Here is an 18,990-nt window from a genome sequence, read left to right as displayed (position 1 = left end):
TTCAGCTTACAGTCTGGGAAGATTAATTAATTAATTAATTAATTAATAGTTTATTTGTACCCCACCCATCTGGCTGGGTTTCCCCAGCCACTCTGGGTGGCTTTCAGCAAAATATTAAAATACAATGATTCACATTATTAAAATATATTTAAAGCTTCCCTAAACAGGGCTGCCTTCAGCTGCCTTCTAAAAGTCAGATAGTTGTTTATTTCTTTGACATCTGATGGGAGGGCGTTCCATAGGGCGGGCACCACTACCAAGAAGGCCCTCTGCCTGGTTCCCTGTAACTTCTCTTCTCACAGTGAAGGAACCGCCAGAAGGCAAAGATTCTGTATGTGGTACAGGGCAGGAAAGGGAAAAACGCCATTTTGTCCTTTGTCATGGGCAACAATGCTTTTTGAGCCAAGCCTTCACTTGGATGAAGGACGCATTTCCCTAGCAACTCAACACTGCAGTTTGAATGGTAGGAAAATGCAATTCTCAGGCAATTTTGCCTGGATTGTGAAAAAGGTCTGTTACCATTTTTTGTTACTTCTGGGGAAAAGACACGGTGTGAAAATGTTCTGGGAAAGAGATTATTATGTACAGTATTACTACTAATACTGCTACACAGATTTCTATTCTGTCTTTTAGGGTTCATACCAGGGCAGGGGAACTTGCAGCCCTCCAGATGTGTTGAACTCCCATCATCCCTGACCATTGGCTGTGCAGGTTTGGGCTGATGGAATTTGGAGCTCAATAAACATATGGAAGGCCACAGGGTCCCTACTCCTAGTATATACCCTCCGAAGGCACTTCACACTAAATTAATACGACATAAACATTCCAAAATCCGGAACAGTTGCAAAAAACAAACAAACCACATGTTGAAATTGTAGAAGGGAGATCTGCCCTATTCAGAACCAGACTCCAAGAAGATACACTCAATGCCCATTTGCATCACTGTCTGGTTTTACTTCCCATGACTGTGACAGTATATTAACGAACTGAAAGGTCTATAATTTTCTGCCAATCATTTAACACTTCAATGTAATTTTGGAACAAACGGAATGAAAAAGTTACTGGTTTTTACACTGTTCTGATGCAAGTACAGTCATACCTCTGGTTGCGAACAGGATCTGTTCCAGAGCCCCGTTCACAACATGAGCAGCGCGCAACCTGAAACGCCGCATCTGCGCATGTGCGCGAAGCGATTCGGCACTTCTGTGCACGTGTAAAGCATGATTCGGCGCTTCTGCGCATGCGCGAACCGCCATACCCAGAAGTAACCCGTTCCGGTACTTCCAGGTTTGGCGCATTCATAGCCCGTGACGAACGCAACACGCAGCGTTCGTATCCAGAGGTATGACTGTACTAGAACAGTCTTTAGATAAGACCAATTAAAGGAACACGGCCAATGGGTCATTTCCAGGAAGTTCTCAAGCAGGGCACACAGGGAATCACCCTCCCATGCTATCTGCCGGCCCCCCGCTAGGAACATGATGGTAATACCACACACCCACACACCCAAAATATGAGCAAATATTAAATGGCAGTAAACCTGGTGCCTGTTGCAAGCCGGTTTTCCCTTCTCTGTATACTGTATACAAAGGTGACAAATGTTTCCTGAAGTGCTCTCAAGCACAGTTGATGAAATATGGCATTTCTGCTCGTTTCATTTTTATTAACCAAAAGTCAGTGCCCTTCCAACTGCTTCCCCACCACCACAATTAACAGCTCCCGAAACTGTGCTGCTTTGAATGAATTCCTTTGTAAACAGCAGCGGGACAGCTAAAGTGAAATACAAAGACGACATTACATTGTGACCCACTTCGTTACATGACAGGGAAACAAAATCATCAGACCATTAACAGGACACACACACCCTTCCAAAATAAAGACAGGTTTTTACACCTGTAATTGTTTTGCAGGAGGGAGAACTTTCCCAGGTGCAGCTTCTCCATCACTGCAACACCACCTCTGTCCTCTCCTGAACCTGGCAAGCCAAACAGTCAACTATTTTATTCAACTTTACCTTTTCCTCCTTAAAGCAAAACACAGCAAGGCAGGTCCCCATTTTATAACACAAAGGAGAGTCTTGCTAATAATGGGTCCTGGAAAAGACTGCTGTTTTTGGAACTGGATCAGTGAAGTGGTGACAAGCTGCATCTCAGCTGTACGGGGATTTTGCAAGACGCTTGAAGAGAAAGTAGGAAGCATTCCTGGCTTTATAAAAACGCAAACACACGCCCAGCCTAACGACAACAAGGAAAATTACTTACTGTACTTCGTTCTGCGGAGGTATTCAACACAAACATCTCCCTTCTTTGTCCAGCTGCCAAGTGTTAAAGCATAAATGAGCAGCTGTTTCCTTCAAGCTGGGGTTGTGTGTCTTAACTAGTCACATGCCCCCTCTGATAAATCTCTCTGTTGTGCCAAGAGGTCAGACTCTCTGAAGATCATTATTCCCCACTCCCTGCCACCCCGCATTAAAAAACAACAACACCACCAAAACACAATCCTTTTCTTAACATCAGACTTTGCTAAAACATTTGAGTGGAACGTGGGCCAAGTCCCACAATTAGGATATTAAATCACCCATTAAAAATAATAAAATAAAACTGATAACCCTCATCAGAGGGCAGGACCAGTTAGGATGGAAAGTTAAACATTCTACTGTAGTTTGACGGACCTGTGTATTTTGTTTTTCCATCTGGTACTAAAGCATTCTTGCATCACTGGCTGGGTGGTAGCCAAACTTCAGAAGGACTTTGCTGGGTGTTCCCCACCTTTAGGACTTCACAACATGGCACATTAAACTTGTGCTGCCTTTTCTTGTATGATTTGCTTCAAAGCGGGACATTCCGCTCCACAGGAACAATGCCTGTTTCTCCACTGGGGAACTTGTGAAATAAGAGATCCTGTGTAATCCTGTTTCCAGTTCCTTATCTATCTATCTATTTAAATTTGTTAATTGCTTTATCTTGCCCAGGGCTCCCCAAGGCAACTTACAACCAACCAACCAAAACTCTCACACAGAATTTCTTCTCCATCCCCAGCTCAAGACACAGGTACAGAAAAACCCACACAATTTAAGGCTCTAGGGAACACTACAGTCTCCGAGCTAGAGCCACAAGGAGAAACACCCACACCCAAAGAGGAAGGGAGTGGCGTAATGCCTAAGCTTGTCTGACCAAGCTTAGGAAGCCTCCATGACAGGCGGGGTGGGGTGGGGAAGTTTTTGCAGCCTGAGGGCCACATTCCATTGTAGGTCACCTTTTGGGGCAGCTGCATACCAGTGGTGGGGATGACCAGACACACATCACCCCACCTGGGAATGATCACAGTTCAAGGATACATTCCAGCTATGCAAAAGCATGCGAGGAAGGCACAGAGAGAGGTATGACCTATGGGCATGGCCTGGGCAGAGTCCCAAGAGATGTGTGGAGAAGCCTGCATTCTGCTCCCAAAGGCCTCAGGTTCCCAACCTCTGTGCTAAAGGAAGCAAAGGACCTTTATGCAGTCTGTGCAGTTCTGTATTTGAAGGCATTCTCTCCTTGAAGGCCTGCCGGATGCAAATGCTCTGGATTTAACGATACAGAATCCTATGAGGGCAGAGCAGGGACCTCAAAACTGTTCAGCAACAATTAACACCTGGTTAGCTGACAGAGCAAGACACACAGGTCACCTGATCACTATCTTCCCCACTGTTGTAGAAAGCAGCATTTGCAACTGGTATGCAAATCTGTGTCCTCCTTTGTCCTCTTTTTCAGGATGTATTTCCTCTTTTTGGGCAACGCATAAATGACTATTCTAAGAGTAGGTAGAAGGACTCTGCCTAGGTTTTAGCTGATTCTGGTTGAGAAGTTTCCCTGAGCTTTGTAAGGCAAGCTTCAACTTTGTTCAGCAACCTTGCTTCCAAGCTGTGGACTTTCAGATGTTGGTGAACTATAGCTACATCATTCCTGACCACAGGCTGTGGCTAATGGAAGTGCAGCTACACCACAAGGGCCACAGGTTCTCCATGCCTGATGCCTCAACAACTAGGCTCTGGAGGCTTTTCTGCACAGCTGTGTCTGAAGCGTGATTAGGTCAAACAGCAAAGGGTGACACTTATCATTTTTGCGTGATAAGCTTAGCTGGTCACCAAAACACTGTCTTTCTTGGGACATGCATATTGAAAACTGTGAAATATGGCTGAACTCTAAATATGGAAGCTCCCTTCTCACAATTAAGAGATGAGCTTTTAATTCATTACATTCTAAATCACCTTGTACTTTCTACCTTTCATAATGTGTCAGTTTGTTTGAATTATTCAGTCAAATCAGGTGAAAAAGTTTCAGTTGATTAATTGAACAATAAATTATATACCACTTGATAAAACTTCTAAGCTATTTACAAGAGATAGTAAAATTATTTTTAAAACAGTTAAAAAACAACTAAAACATTTAAAATTAATTAAAACTAGCAGTAAAAGATTAAAACAAAGCAACATCTAGATAGGACTGACTAAACAAAAATGTTTTAAGTAGACACTGAAAAAAATACAGTGAATGCACTAGCCAGGCAGTTTATCAATTTCTTAAACTGTGGAACAAGAAGGATGTGGCCAGTTCTGCAAATTGAAGCAGTTGATTGGGCACATATTGGGTAAGGCGATTCCACAAGAAAGCTAGTCCATGAATCAATGGATGACCAACCCCATTATCAGACCATTTCCAGAGATTTATGGACTTCAGCTGGATCTAGAGACACATCAGAAAAAGTTTTGGGAAAACACATTGTAAAGCTCATAATAGGAAATCACGTTGCTGAAGGATGGAACTCTACAGCGCCATCTAGTGTCACAGTGTTATAACGCATTTTAAATGCCTTTTTTGTTGTTTTTACTAGTGCGGCTGAGTTCTTCAATATATTTCTGAATGCTCTGATTTCGCAGTGGAGAGAACTAGCCTTCCTGCTGAAGCACTCGTCTTGCTATGGAACAGTGACATGTGGAGGACCAAAGATATAGTGAGGAGTTGGTACTGAAGCAAATTAGTTATGTATTAAATAAAGCACCTATTCTTGTACTGTAACACCGAGACCATGTAGGCGAAATTGACAAGCCTTTACACCAGTTAACCATTCAGCTTCCAATTCAAAGCAAAATCAGATGAAGTGGACAACTTCCTGGACAATTCCACCTCAAATTCCCTTTTAAGTGTTACCCTACCATGGTGGGAGGTTTTCCATGGGTTCATCCCACCATGCATTAATGCAATTTGTAATAGCTTGTAGGCAATACTTGGACAGCCTATCACATGGTTCTTCTGATGTGATCAGCTGTCTACAAGGAAAGAGTGTCCCTGTTCCATAAGAAAGACACACATATTTATGAACCCATCCCCACACAGCTGTGGGCCGTTGGTTTTTTTTTAATCTACCAAGAAATACTTCCCATGCTATCAGCGAAATGTGGGCTTAAAGGGCACCCCATTTTGTTTAAGAAATGCAGCAGGAATTAGTAAAGTTTCCAATTGAGGAACCCCACAATACGGTTTTAGAACAGGAAGGTGTGGTAGCGGAGGCAGGTAACAGAGAGGTCACCATCGAATGTGTAACAAATTCCTCCAAACTAAATGAGATAGTTCAGACCTCAAAGCTTGCACTGCACTTTTGCTGGAAGATCAACAAGTCACTAAGAACAGCAATAAAAACAACTTTGATCCTACATTGGGTGTAAGTGTAGGAAACTAGGGGTAACTCATTTAGATAAAGGTCACTTTGGGGGAAAATGAGTGAATGAATGGAGCCACTGCTGGTGGAAAGGACTAATGTGGAAATGCTCCTGGGTCAGACCCAGTGTGCTCATTCATTCAGCAGAGACCCAAATTAGACGTAACATACAATTGTGCACAACATTCCCACAATGACGACAATCAATAGCAGCCTCAGGGGGGGTGTCAGTCTGAGCGAAGGAACGGGTGGTAAGAGACTGCATATAAGCCTTTCCTTTCTGGCTATTTTGCCTGCTTAATAACCCATCTCATAAAAACATGAGGAGGAAGGTTTGGGAGGAAAGATCAGAAGCACCATCTTGGATAGAGTTAAGATGTTCTAAACAGAACAAGGCGAACTACAACTGCTCTGTTTGTGTTTCAGTTAATGCCAAAACATGAAGACAATCATGCAGACAAGTAAGAAAAAATGTCCATAATAGCTAAGTGCTTATCTGTTTTCATTTTCGTGTGGTTCTTAATTGCTTTGATTTTTTTTAAATGAAACTGCTGTATGCAAATATATTTTTTTGTAAATTAATAAAAATAAACAAACTGTATTCTTGGTTATTTAAGAAAGGCAGTATAGGCAAATATCCTATAAACAATTATTGTGTGTGATACACAACACTGACAGTTAGTTTAAACAAAATAGAAAATTCTTTCCAGTAGCACCTTAGAGACCAACTGAGTTTGTTCTTGGTATGAGCTTTCGTGTGCATGCACACTTCTTCTAAAAGTACTTCTACTAAAAGTACCCGAAAGAGACAGATGGCGTGGGAAAAGTAACTGAAGACTTTAAAAATCAATTTTGTATCCTATCTATCTTCTTAAAAGCTCAGGACAATAGCATGGATTTATCTCATCTTAACTCTGACAATAGTGACTTGAGCTTCACGGCTAAAACAAGAATTTGAACCTGAGTTTCCCACATCCAAAGCCAACACATTCCATCTATTGCACCCAACTAGAGAGGAGAATCCCATCTGCATAGCTCCAATCTACAGCGCCGTCTGCAGTGTTATCACTTATGCCCGACTCCTTGACTCTGCTATCACAGAATTGCAACATATTATAAAAGCTCTCATACACACTGATGATTACAAATCCACACAGTAACATCAGGAACAATCTCTAAGCATTGGTCAAGGTTGAAGAGTCCTGGAATCTGCTATGATCATTCTTGCCAGCAGAAGGGCAATTGGGGGGGGGGCATTTCCCCTTTTAATTGCTTAAGCAAATACCAAGAACTGCTCAGGGAGATTAGCTTGTTTTGACACCAATTGCTTCAGTCCATCCATTTATCCAAATTCAATAACTTGGCAATACACAAATGGTGCATTCAAGGGACATGTGCTTAGATTCACCCCACCTGCAAAAATAATGATCACAGACCAATTAGCAGACTTGCCCTATGAGCCGATATATTCACACAGCACATAAAGTTATCTACACACCGTATTTTTCCATGTATAAGATTGGGGGGTTTTTTTAACCAAAAAATTAGGTTTAAAATTGGGGCTTGTCTTATACATGGAGGTTTTCTTAATTTGGAGTCCCCCAAAATAGGGGGTGTCTTATACATGGGTGCATCTTATACATGGAAAAATACGGTACATCTGCCTAACACATAGAATCAAATGCCACTGTTTGACTGCCAAGAGAAACCAAAGCTAATGGCCCAATTCCAGAACAGGAAGCATTAGTGGCCATGGGTGCCGCTGTGCTGTTTATTTGCCCTCTTGCCCCATCTCAAAGTCTTGCACCTGGAGCTTGACTTGATAAAGTCAATTTACACAGCATCTTCTGGGCCTCCTTGACCCACTCAAGCTGCAGAGGGCAGCACAACCTAACTTGATGTTGGTAAAAGGCTGGAGGGAAGGTTTTCTAAGCAGAGCTAGCATGGCCATACAGGTAGAATAGGAAGATGCTTGGGGCAGCATAATTCAAGGAATGCCTACTATGTTGGTACAAGTTTATGAGTGTGCCCTAGAAGCCCCTGCAGCATCATGGAAGGGTGGGGTTTGAGTACTTTGGCCACCTCATGAGAAGAGAAGACTCCCTGGAAAAGACCCTGATGTTGGGAAAGATGGAGGGCACAAGGAGAAGGGGACGACAGAGAATGAGATGGTTGGACAGTGTTCTCGAAGCAACTAGCATGAGTTTGGCCAAACTGCAGGAGGCAGTGGAGGATAGGGGTGCCTGGCATGCTCTGGTCCATGGGGTCACGAAGAGTTGGACACGACTGAAGGACTGAACAACAACAACACCCCAACTCATCTGCATTGCAGAGGGTTGGACTACATAACCTTTGGGGTCCCTTCCAACTCTACAGTTCTACAATTCTATTATTCTAAGATGGAAAGAAATCTCAAGTCTGCCCCAGAATGGGTGGAGGAAAGTTATTATCATTCCTTGGGACATTTCCACAACAGCCTCAAGGCACATCCACACTATACATTTAATGTTTGTTGAATGTGCTTTAAAAATACGGTGTGGATATGCCTTTAGTTATGCTCTCAGGTTCTGGAAAGCAACTGTCTTGGTGAACCCCAAAGAGCAGAAACCTTTCATGAGAATGGGACAAAGAAAAACCTAATTTGTGATATTGTCATCTCTGGCTCTAACACTGTATTACGTTCTCCTGACCCTATTTTTTCTGCCTATTTCTTGAAGGTATCTGTTTAGGCTAGACACCACCTGGTAAGAATTATAGATATACATTCCTTACAAGCCTAAGGCTACTCAAGCTTACATAATTAAACTATGTTCTTAAAAGGGAACTTTGCAGTGAGACTTCTTGGTACAATTGCTTCATCCATATGATTACTGGAATACCTATTCCTCTGGCTAGCAATGAGCACTATACATTGTAGTACCTTGAGAGTTTGGGAAGGGTACTCACTGTGCTTGGAAACCTTGCTCTGGGTCTGCCAGTAAGCAGCAGAAGTCAGGAAAACCTCAAAAGCTGTTTTTATTTGTGAACAACAAATCAACAACTTGGCAGAGCAGCTGGGACTTACTACATAGGTTAGCATTAGGGCCCAGCTATAAGCTATGGAGGGAACCACACCCAGGAGGAGATTCTATTACTGACCAGGCATGTCTCTTAAAGAGACACTCACTAGATACATGGGATTACCGGTATATATAAACTGTGTGTGTCAAGCACATTAATTTCTTAGCCTTGAAGGATACCAGTAATAGGGGGAGATCAAATGTTTTGGGCTAGCAGAGTTACTGTTTTTATGATGCAGTGTAAATAAGGGGGAAATGCAAGAAATGTTCTTAAAATACTCTGGTTTCTTGCACCTTAACCTTGACTGAGTGGGCCTTGGACCTTGACAAACCTTTCCTTTCCTGAAATCGCACCTCTCCTCCCATCCAGAGATATCTGAAAACTAGCAACCCTTTAAAGTGCTTAAAGCCATCTCAGTCTTTTAGCACTTTTAGTTGAAGTGGTTGGCACTAGAGAGTCTCAGGAGGTTTCTTGAGAAAAACTGCTCCCCTTGACATTTCCCCCACAAAGTCCTATATATGTGGGCTATATTAAAGAACGCAATAAAGATGCTGGCTTGGATCCTAAGAAATTCATGGAATAGAAGTTTTCCATTTTCTCCTCTGTCTATCCTCTGAAAGATAAGGGGGCTTCTTAAACCAGAGCTGGCATTTTCACCTGGCACCCTTGGATAACTTCCAGGGCCCCGAAACCTGGCAGATCCAGCTGATGTCTGCCCCTTGGGGTGGGGTATGAGAGGTGGCTCTATCAGCAGCACCAGGCAGCTGGATCTGGCCACCTTTTTAATTTCTCTACATTACCCCCTGAGCAAGCATTACTCTGGGGTGTCGTAGGAAGTTAAGAGGGTGGCTAGACCCATCTACCCACCACTGCTTGGAGCAGTGCAACCACGGTCAAATGAGCCCACCACAGCCCAGGCCCCTCCACAAAAGGGCATATTACCCAGGGCCCCTTCAGACCTGGAGCTGGCTCTGCCCTGAACAATGTGCTGTGAACTGCCCTGAGATCTATGGATGAAAAGTGGTATACAAATTTAGTAAATATTAATAATTGTGACTGGGCACAGAGGATTTACTTTAAGATCCAAACCCAATGCAAAAAAGCAATTATGTCCTCTCCTCAGGAGGGCCCTTCCCCAGTTATTCAGGAGGGCCATCAACCATCAAAAAGGGCTTTTTGGGAGGTTAATGTATATTTGGGTTACTATGAACTCATCCACCATGAGTCCTGCAACCAAAGTGCACATTATTCTTAACCCAGAAGTTGTCCTTAAGGAGCGTGCCTTTTTAAAAAAAAAAAAAAAAAAAAAAAATTGGTCCTTGTGCTCTACTCTCACCCAATAGCGTTTTTGTTTGTTTACTTTTTTGTTTTAAATTATATTTGCTCAAAGGAAAAGCTGCTGCCAGATTGGCTGATCTACCTCACTGGTCCATACATCACGCAATAGGGCTTTGATGGAAATAGGAGTTAATGAAAGCAGCTCCAGTATCACCAGGCAGGACATTTTAAAAATATCCAAGTGTGATTAAGATGCCAGCTATAAATAAATCAGCAGCTCTCACATTAAGTGGCTGAGCTTAAAGGCATCTGGAGGACATGATGGAAAGTAAAACTTTCTGCAGATATGGCAGCCCTGGGGCAGTAAACTCGGGCAGCGTGAAATGTCTGCTACCATCATATGCAGGGTCTGGTGATAAAGTCTGAATTCAACAAAACAAAGGTTTTAACTCTAGAGGATGGCCAAGGGCTTCACATGCCTTTCCCCCATTTACCTCTTTGGGGAATTTATTATTATTATTATTATTATTATTATTATTATTATTATTATTATTATTATTATTATTATTACATTTTCCTATCTGTCCTTCACCATGAGGTTCCAGAGCAAATTACAACAGTGTGAAGATGCAATGTTAAAGGATAACGTGAGACCTAAAAATAAATCTCAGTTGTTTGCTCATCAAGAGCTAACAACCCAGAGGTTTCCTTTGCTATATTGCTCTTCCACATACCCAGATTTAAGTGAATGCTGAAAGTCTTGAAATCTCCAGCAGGATTGTGTTCTTTCTGAGAGATTTCATTCTTGGAAGTCCATGCTCCCAGTCTGCTGCAGTCACCAATATGTCTAACCGGTCAGGTCATAGACTAGGGGCAATGCCAGATTTATGTATAAGCTAAACAAGCATAGCTTAGGGCCCCTCTCTTGGGCCCCCCCCCCAAAACAAATAAAATAAAACCTACATACAGCAACACCGTTTAGGTCCATAAATTACCATATAGCATATATTCAACACAAAAAACAGAAACAATGTTGTTGTTGACAAAGGACAGCTGGACATATAAATGGCCCCATTACCTTCAGTAGCTTAGGGCCTCATCAAACCTAAATCCGGCCCTGACTAGGGGTGCAGAAAAGGATCAGGCTTGTGAGCCAAACTGTATAGGTCTAGATCCAGCACTTAAGTTAGGACTGATGTTCGCAATGGGGTTGCCACGAGAAAGCTGTCTGAGACTACTATATTCCATTATTATTAATAATTATTGCTATCACCACCATCACCTGGTGCAAAAAGGGCCTTTGAATATATTTACATGCTGTTACGAAATGCAACAGTTAGATACAACCCAAGGTTTTAAAAAAATACAGCAGAGGCTCTGCATAGCAATTTATTTCATGTGAATCGACTCCCAATACGAATAATCTGTACATGCAATTATTCCTCAGGATTCTTTCTTTCTCTGGTTATTATGCTATATACACACTAACTACAACAAACATTTTTAACACTATCAAAACAAAATAAAAAATAAAAACAATTCCTTCCAGTAGCACCTTAGAGACCAACTAAGTTTGTACTTGGTATGAGCTTTCGTGTTGGTCTCTAAGGTGCTACTGGAAGGAATTGTTTTTATTTTTTATTTTGTTTTGACTATGACAGACCAACACGGCTACCTACCTGTATTTTTAACACTGGTTTTGCAATGCAATGTTGAATATATCCAAGTATTAAGCCTTGTTGTGAAAGACAAACTTGGAAAGAGAGGCATTTTTCAAAAAAATAAATAATGAGCGTTAAAAGAGTCCCTCCCATGTGGCTTGTCCTCATGTCCCTAGCCTTTCATGGTGATGAGGACTAGGTGATATGGAGTGCTCACAGATGCTCCTGCATGGAATCACTGCCCCACTAAAGTCTTTCCACAAGCACCCATGTCACGGCCATATTGCACGAGACAGCCCAGCATTACAAAGGAACATGTAAACACATACATGCACCATCACAGCCTCTGCAGTCTTGTGACAGGCAAGCACCTAGCTGATTCAATCCACAACTGGAGGGATTTTCTAACCACACCATGCAGTGTAAGTCCTTGGCGTTTAAGTGGAAAAGAGGTTTAATATATTACTAGTCTGCTCAACCAACATGGAAAAAGAGCTCATGTCATTTCCTAAGTCAGGTGGGTCCCACAGTTCATCAAGTGTAGCATGATTAAAATTCCACATAAACAATGTCAGACCGTTAGAAGAAAGGGCCTTTTATTCCCGCCTTGCTCCCATTCCCATTCCAATTCATAATCTATTGTCATGAGACATTTATGTATGGATACAGCCAAGAAATCTTTTCCACCACTCTTAAAGATAAACATGTTTATTTCCTTTCACATTAAGCCCTCTTGCCGTTTCTGAACTTGTTAATCTATGTATTACTGTTGCCAGCTACAGCATAAAAGGACCTTTTTTCATCCAGAGAGACCAGGGCAGGGGTAGTTAGTTTTGTCTCAAAAATGATATTGCAGCACTGCAAAAGGTGCAGAAAAGGGTATCTAAAATGGCCAAAGGGCAGGAGCAAATCCCTTACAAGGACCTGCTACAATAAAAAAGACAACACAATAGAGGTTTCTAAAAGAACACATGGGTATAGAAAGTAGATCAGGGTCTTTCCCCTCCCTCTCAGGTTGATAAAATGAAACTGATTTGACAGAATATTCAGGATGGACAAACAAAATGACTTTGCGTGGCAAGGACCCGGACCCCAAGCTTCCCTGGAATAAAACACACGAAAACAAGTATATTGGGTTAATGGGATAAATAAGGCCACAACTTTATTGGTTACAGATGTGAGCGGTATTGGCTTACGCAATTGGGTGAAGCAAGACTATAACCTGACTCCTGCACACCCGCAGGAAGTCTCTTTGAGGGGTTAACAACCAGAAGGTGGGAGCCCTCTGATGCACATCAAATGAGCCCCCGCCCCCAGGGTCACCGTTAGGGATGTGTCTTGGCCCTAGCCCATGCCCAGGCTTCCAACAGGAACCACACCCCTGGATCCCTTTAACGGGATACCCTTACTGTGTAGGGGCAGGCTGAGGCAACAACCTCCCCTCCCATAAAAGGCTTACTCAATGCCTAACCTCACAAAGTTGTGACGATTGCTACTAGGTAGGCGAAAACCACGTGGCTAGAGCCAATTACGCCGAGTGGAAAAATTCCTACCCGGCCCCAACAACCAGGCAACCGACATAAGTCATAGCAAGGTCATAGTCGAACCACATAAAAGAGGGTGGGTGGGCTGGGAGATCCGACGACTGGAAGCAGAAAAAGCAGCATCCCTGGCTGCGCCAACATTTAAACGGACGAAGCCACGCCCCTAAAGTAAAGGTAAAGGTACCCCTGACCGTTAGGTCCAGTTGCGGACAACTCTGGGGTTGCGGTGCTCATCTTGCTCTATAGGCCGAAGGAGCCGGCGTTTGTCCACAGACAGCTTCCAGGTCATGTGGCCAGCATGACTAAGCCACACGGTAACACCGTTTACCTTCCTGCCGGAGTGGTACCTATTTATCTACTTGCACTTTGATGTGCTTTCGAACTGCTAGGTGGGCAGGAGCTGGGACCGAACAACTCCCGTCGCAGGGATTTGAACCGCCAACCTTCTGATCAGCAAGCCCTAGGCTCTGTGGTTTAGACCACAGTGCCACCCACGTCCCAATTGGTTGGGCTGAAGGAGACACGGCCAGGGACCCTGCTGACATGGGCAGCTAACCTCTGCCCACTCCAGGGTCGCTATGGAGACCCTGCTCCTGCCCACAAAGAAGCCCCTCCCTAATGGGGAGCTGACTTTTCACAAAGTGAGTAATTAATATGTGGAAGAAGCCATGGCGATGACCACTAGCTTAGCTGACTTTAAAGAGGATTAGGCAAATTGATGAAGGTGTCTATCAAAGGTGTCTACTATCCTCCAGGCTCAAAAGCGGTTTGCTATATTCTGTCTCTGTTACCAATGCCATAATTAACACTCATGCTTTCAAATCACAGCTTTTTGTCTTAGTGGCTTAGGGCGCTATATGTGCTATACACATAAACTAGTAAGACATTTAGGAATAGTATATTGACTCTAAAAATGCCCTATGATTACAGGGCTTGAATAAATGTTGGTGTATTTATATTAGCAGGAAAACATTTTAGAACAAATACTTTCCTATGGTGATTTTTTTGTATCTGTGCATCCTGAGAGCATTTGTGCAAGTTTTCAAAGGAAAAACAGGATTCAACTAATAAATAAGTGAAGTGACCTAAAACTAAGTCAGGTTAAAAATATCATCATCATTTCATTACAAGACTTCAAACCTAAAATTAGCTCATAATGCAACCTCAGGCCTAAGTCATCCTGAAGGGGCCAGAGGCCAGGCAGCCTGAGGCCTTATTGTACTCACAGCTCAGAACCTCACAGGACCAGCCCACTAGAAAGCATCACCATCCTATACCTTGGCCTCAGCTACCACTGACAGAGGCCAGGACAGAAGGCTACTGGTAATTCCCAAAGCGTTGCCTTGACAACAGCAGACTTCAAGCAGGCCAATATCCCACTAGGACAGGTCAGAGAAGCACCCATATTTTCCGTTCTTTATCTGCCATCAGGCATATATTGCAACAGGCAACTAATGTCTAACAGTACGACGACAAGTCCAAAACACACCAATGTGTGTGTGTGTGTAAAAAAATACATCATCTGCTACTTTAGGAAAACCATATTAGTCACATGATTCAGTAAAAAATGGCAAATAGTCATAACGTTTGCCATAGCATGGGGATGGCACTGAATCTTTTTATTGTTCAACTCCCTATGTAATCCCCTCTTTAAGGTCATGAGACTACCTCCTAGTCAGGCACAAGACGAGATACGCATCTGGAATGAAGAAACCAAACAGTTCTACTTTGCTGTCAGCTGAAACTCACAGGCTGGGATCCAAAGAGCTGTCTGAGATGCAGCCAAGAGCTGGGGCCTCCCTAGTGAGTTTTGTTCCTTTTCTCCTCTTTTTTTCACTTTGAATGACAGAACCGCTACCATATCTTAAGGGCTTTTAAGCACCTCTCGGTTTCAAAACCTTGCCGTGCAATTCAGGGAGCTGCTGTTTCAGAACTACTAACCCAAACAAATGCCTTGAGCATATGGAACTGATGTGGTTCTTTCGGTCCTGGCCAGTATGTGTGCATGCTGGTTTCCATTAAAAAGCCTCATTTTTTCTTCTTCGGAAACCTGCCTGAGAGAATGGCATGTGAGGCTGTAATTTGCCTGATCTTCCTTTAGCTATGAAACATTGCCTGACAATACACTGAGGTAGCTCTGGCACTGGTTATAATCCATGTTGGATAAATGAGGCATCCATGTTCAGAAGTGTCTGCTTCTGAACTCCAGATGCTGAGAACAACCAACAGGGGAAGGGTTCCACTTTCATGCCTTGTCAAGTGAGTTTTCCAAAAGCTCCCAGCTATTATTATATCACCAGTGGCTCTGTCACTGGCTCCGGCTCCACTTACGGCAGGATTCCCTGCTTCTGCCCTACCACCGGTTCTTACAATATACCAGATGGCCTCATTTCCCATTCATACACACTCATTTTTGCTACTAGACGCCACAGCAACCATCATGTGATCGTACAAAACCTGAGGTGAAAAAAAACACACCTTTAAATTGAGACATTACAGCTGGGTAGCACAGCTCCGGTTTGTGTGTGTCCCTCTCTTTTTAAGGAGTACCCAGTAATATGAAATAATTTTCCTACCTTCAACTTCGAGAGATGGTTTCTCAGATTGGTTTCTCAGAGGGAAAAGCAAACCTCCACCCAAAAGTGCATCATGATTAAACAGAGAATACGAAGCCTAACAAGAAGAGTAAGAATGAAAACAGATGAGCTATCTTGTTAAGGGGCTACCTGGTAAGGACCATTTTGCATGCCAGAGATGGGTCACCACATTTTATGCAGCACCAGACACCCCCTAAAGTTGCTCATTTCTTCTGGCCATTCCTTCCTGTTTACTTCCTCTTTGTTTTTCCTGGCTTTTAAAAACGCTCCCCTTCTAGCTTCAGAACTACTGAAAGGGGTAGTAACTTATTTGAGATAGCTTTTTTTCTAGTTGCATGGCTTGAGGAAATAGAAGTTATTTCCCTGCTCTCTGAGAACTAATTGGTGGACTCCTGTTCTGTCTGTATAACAGAGGGGTGGCCTGGGGGCTGAATGTGGCTCTCTAGGTCTCTCTATCAGGTCCTCAGAAATCTCTCCTCACCACAAACCCTCTTCCCAGGCTGCATCCCTCACTGGCTCTGCTCCATATCACAAATATTTTGTCTTTGAACCCTGATAATGCCTCTTCTTGCTTGACTGGATGGAGGATAGAGATGAGCAAGTGAGTGTGAGTAAAACTAAACCACTGTACACAGGTAAATTTTACATTTGTTCCACTCACATTTGCCTCTTACCTCACCAACCACCATAAAGTGGCCCTCAGAAAGTTGCCCAGATAGGAATCCAGCCTTCAGGCTTAAAAAAGGTTCCCTATCCCTGCACAGTCTGTAGCACACTAATGTCAGAAAGGATTTGCTCCTGAGTAGGTCTGCATAATCTCAGAGATTTTATTCTGAGGTAGCCATGGTGAAAAATGAAGCACTCCTAGATTTAACTCCTAGAGATCTCAGGAGGGAACTGTAAAATGAAGAAATCTAGAGCAGTTGGGGTGAGAGGTAGACAGTGAACCATTGATGACCCCAAAAAATCATCACCAAGAAGTAAAATAGGGGCAAATCATTGACTTACCAGGGTCATACACCACAAATTAAAAGAGAGCTGGAGTATATATGTTGTTGTTTTAGAGGCATCAGTGCCTTTCAGAGAGGACAGCACAGTAGATGCTTTCCTCATTGCAGATGACGTGTGATTCTTTCACGGGAGCAGCTATATTTCTGGCTGACCAATGTTATCCATTGATTTATGGTTATAAACAATTAAATGGGCCCTCTCACACTAAAATTAATTGACCTGTGTTGATAATATTTCTGTAGTTATTGTGAGGTACACAACAATGGTCTTACAACACACTTAATTTTTTAATGATGTTTAGGCTTGACTGTAACCAAGAGCAAGAGCAATTACCCTTCTACAATCTCTCTTCCCCTATAAAATAGGTATACTGAAATCTAAAACAGTGACCTTATTTAGTAATTAGTTATCCAGACCTTAGAGTTACTTTCATCTCTCTGTTAAGCCAACAAACAAACAAACTCTGAAATGCAGATGAGGACACTTACCTCTGTGTGAGTGTAATTGATGTGGAGGTCTTTCTCCTCCTTTCCGCTCTCTATAATGTTGAACAGCTAAGGGGTTTCTTCATTCCATCACCCTTCTCATTCAAGGCCCTCTTTTGAATATTTCTGAAGGACAAACAAAGGAATTGTGCTCAGATCACATTCCCTGCAACAATGGCAAAGCTTGCAAGTTTGGAGGCTCAGTGCCTTCCAAATTGTTTGGCGAAATGGCAGCCACACTTCCTCCTATTCTTTCCTGACTTGGTTTTCCTGCCTCCAAAGAGCTTTTTCCTCTTCTTGTACTATTAATAGGGCTTCCCTAGCACAACCTATAGCAGCAGCAAAGGCAGGCAGGAAATGCAGGACAAGCTGAGGAGAGACCTCCCCCAGGCTTGCCATAATATGAAATGAAACTTCCAAACAACTTATATTACACGCTTGTATTTTACACAACCAAAACAACATTCGTGGGTTTTGCATGGAGCTTCCAATTATCATCAAAAGTTATTTATATGCTGCTTTTCCAAGATACGCTCAAAGTGGGTGCCAATAAGAGCAAGAAAGAAATACAGTATAACAGCTTTAATTAAAATAAACCTATCAGTATATTCAATGTAGTATTTAAAATCCACACTAGCAAGCTAACAAAAAAAAAAATTAGGACTGCCCTACAGGTATGCAAAGCATTGTAGGCACATGCAACAGCAGTCTTTTGTCAATGGAGTTAGTCAGGGGTCTGTCTACTGAGGACAGGCCAGGTTGAAATAGACCAGGAAGCCAGCCAAGGCCAGCACTTGCAGGACTCACAACTAGATGGTCTCTAGGTCACCTAGACAACCATTAACACCAGCATAACCAGTTATGCAGCAGGGCTTACAGCCTTGCTCAGTTCTGCCCAATTGGTCCTATTCTTCTAGCCACAGAATCCGATATCTGATTCTGCACATGCAGAGATAGCTACTTTATATAGCACAGTGCCATTTGCCAAAAGCACTGCCAGGCACAGATCAGAGATGTGAATATGTAGTTCACTGCGAACTTCCACTTTTTGTGTTTCCATTTTAACATCTAAAGGGGAGAGAGAATGGGGGTCAGGCCCACTGCTTAGGTACCTGAAGCCTATACATCTCCTCCCACTGATGAATTCTGCTTTAGACAATTCAGCAGAATGCACAGTGTGGAACCATTGGTCCAAAGCCTTAAATACCAATGTGGATGAAACCCAAAAGGTTGTATACACAAAGTGTGAGAAGTCCGTTGCAATTAAGAACAAAAGAAGAGCCCTACTAGATCAAGTCAAAGGCCCATCTAGTCTAACATACTGCTCTAACAACCAGATTTCCTATAGAAAGCCCACAAGCAGGAACAGAGTGCAGTAGCGCTCTCCCCACTTGGAAGTTCCAGTGACTAGTATTCAAAGACGTATTGCCTACACTACAACATTGAAGGAGTGCATAGCCATCGTGGTTAATGGTCACTGCTAGCCTTATTCAATCAATGGCTACCACAAACCTGGCGACAGGAAGACCAATAATTGGATTGTATTAGCTAGGAGCTACCCACCTGGATGCACCTTCACGCTTCAGCCTCTGATCTGCAGGATTGCGTTCTCTTCTACTTCCTCTCTTGTCCAAACCTCTTCTCACCAGGACCCCTG

The 18,990-nt window shown here is 42.9% G+C and overlaps 1 protein-coding gene across 6 annotated transcripts in view; it reads right to left on the bottom strand.

Annotated features, from left to right (window-relative positions):
- RASGRP3 (RAS guanyl releasing protein 3) overlaps positions 1-18,990 on the bottom strand; it is a 46,056-nt gene extending 27,066 nt beyond the window's left edge. For 2 of the 6 annotated variants that reach the window (XM_033144497.1, XM_033144503.1), the window contains exons 1-2: positions 17,337-17,629; positions 15,817-15,913 (exon numbers count right to left, since the gene is read on the bottom strand). The gene's annotated coding sequence lies outside the window, so the exon portion shown is untranslated. Of the gene's footprint in view, positions 1-2,014; positions 2,161-2,261; positions 2,388-15,816; positions 15,914-17,336; positions 17,631-18,896 lie in introns of those variants that run through there. The other 4 variants (XM_033144499.1, XM_033144501.1, XM_033144498.1 and 1 more) reach the window with 4 other exon arrangements.

This window comes from Lacerta agilis, chromosome 3 (assembly GCF_009819535.1).
Source record: "Lacerta agilis isolate rLacAgi1 chromosome 3, rLacAgi1.pri, whole genome shotgun sequence".
Classification (NCBI taxonomy): Eukaryota; Metazoa; Chordata; class Lepidosauria; order Squamata; family Lacertidae; genus Lacerta; species Lacerta agilis.
Note: the sequence above shows the minus strand (reverse complement) of the source record. Positions and strands in the feature narration are given on the sequence as shown.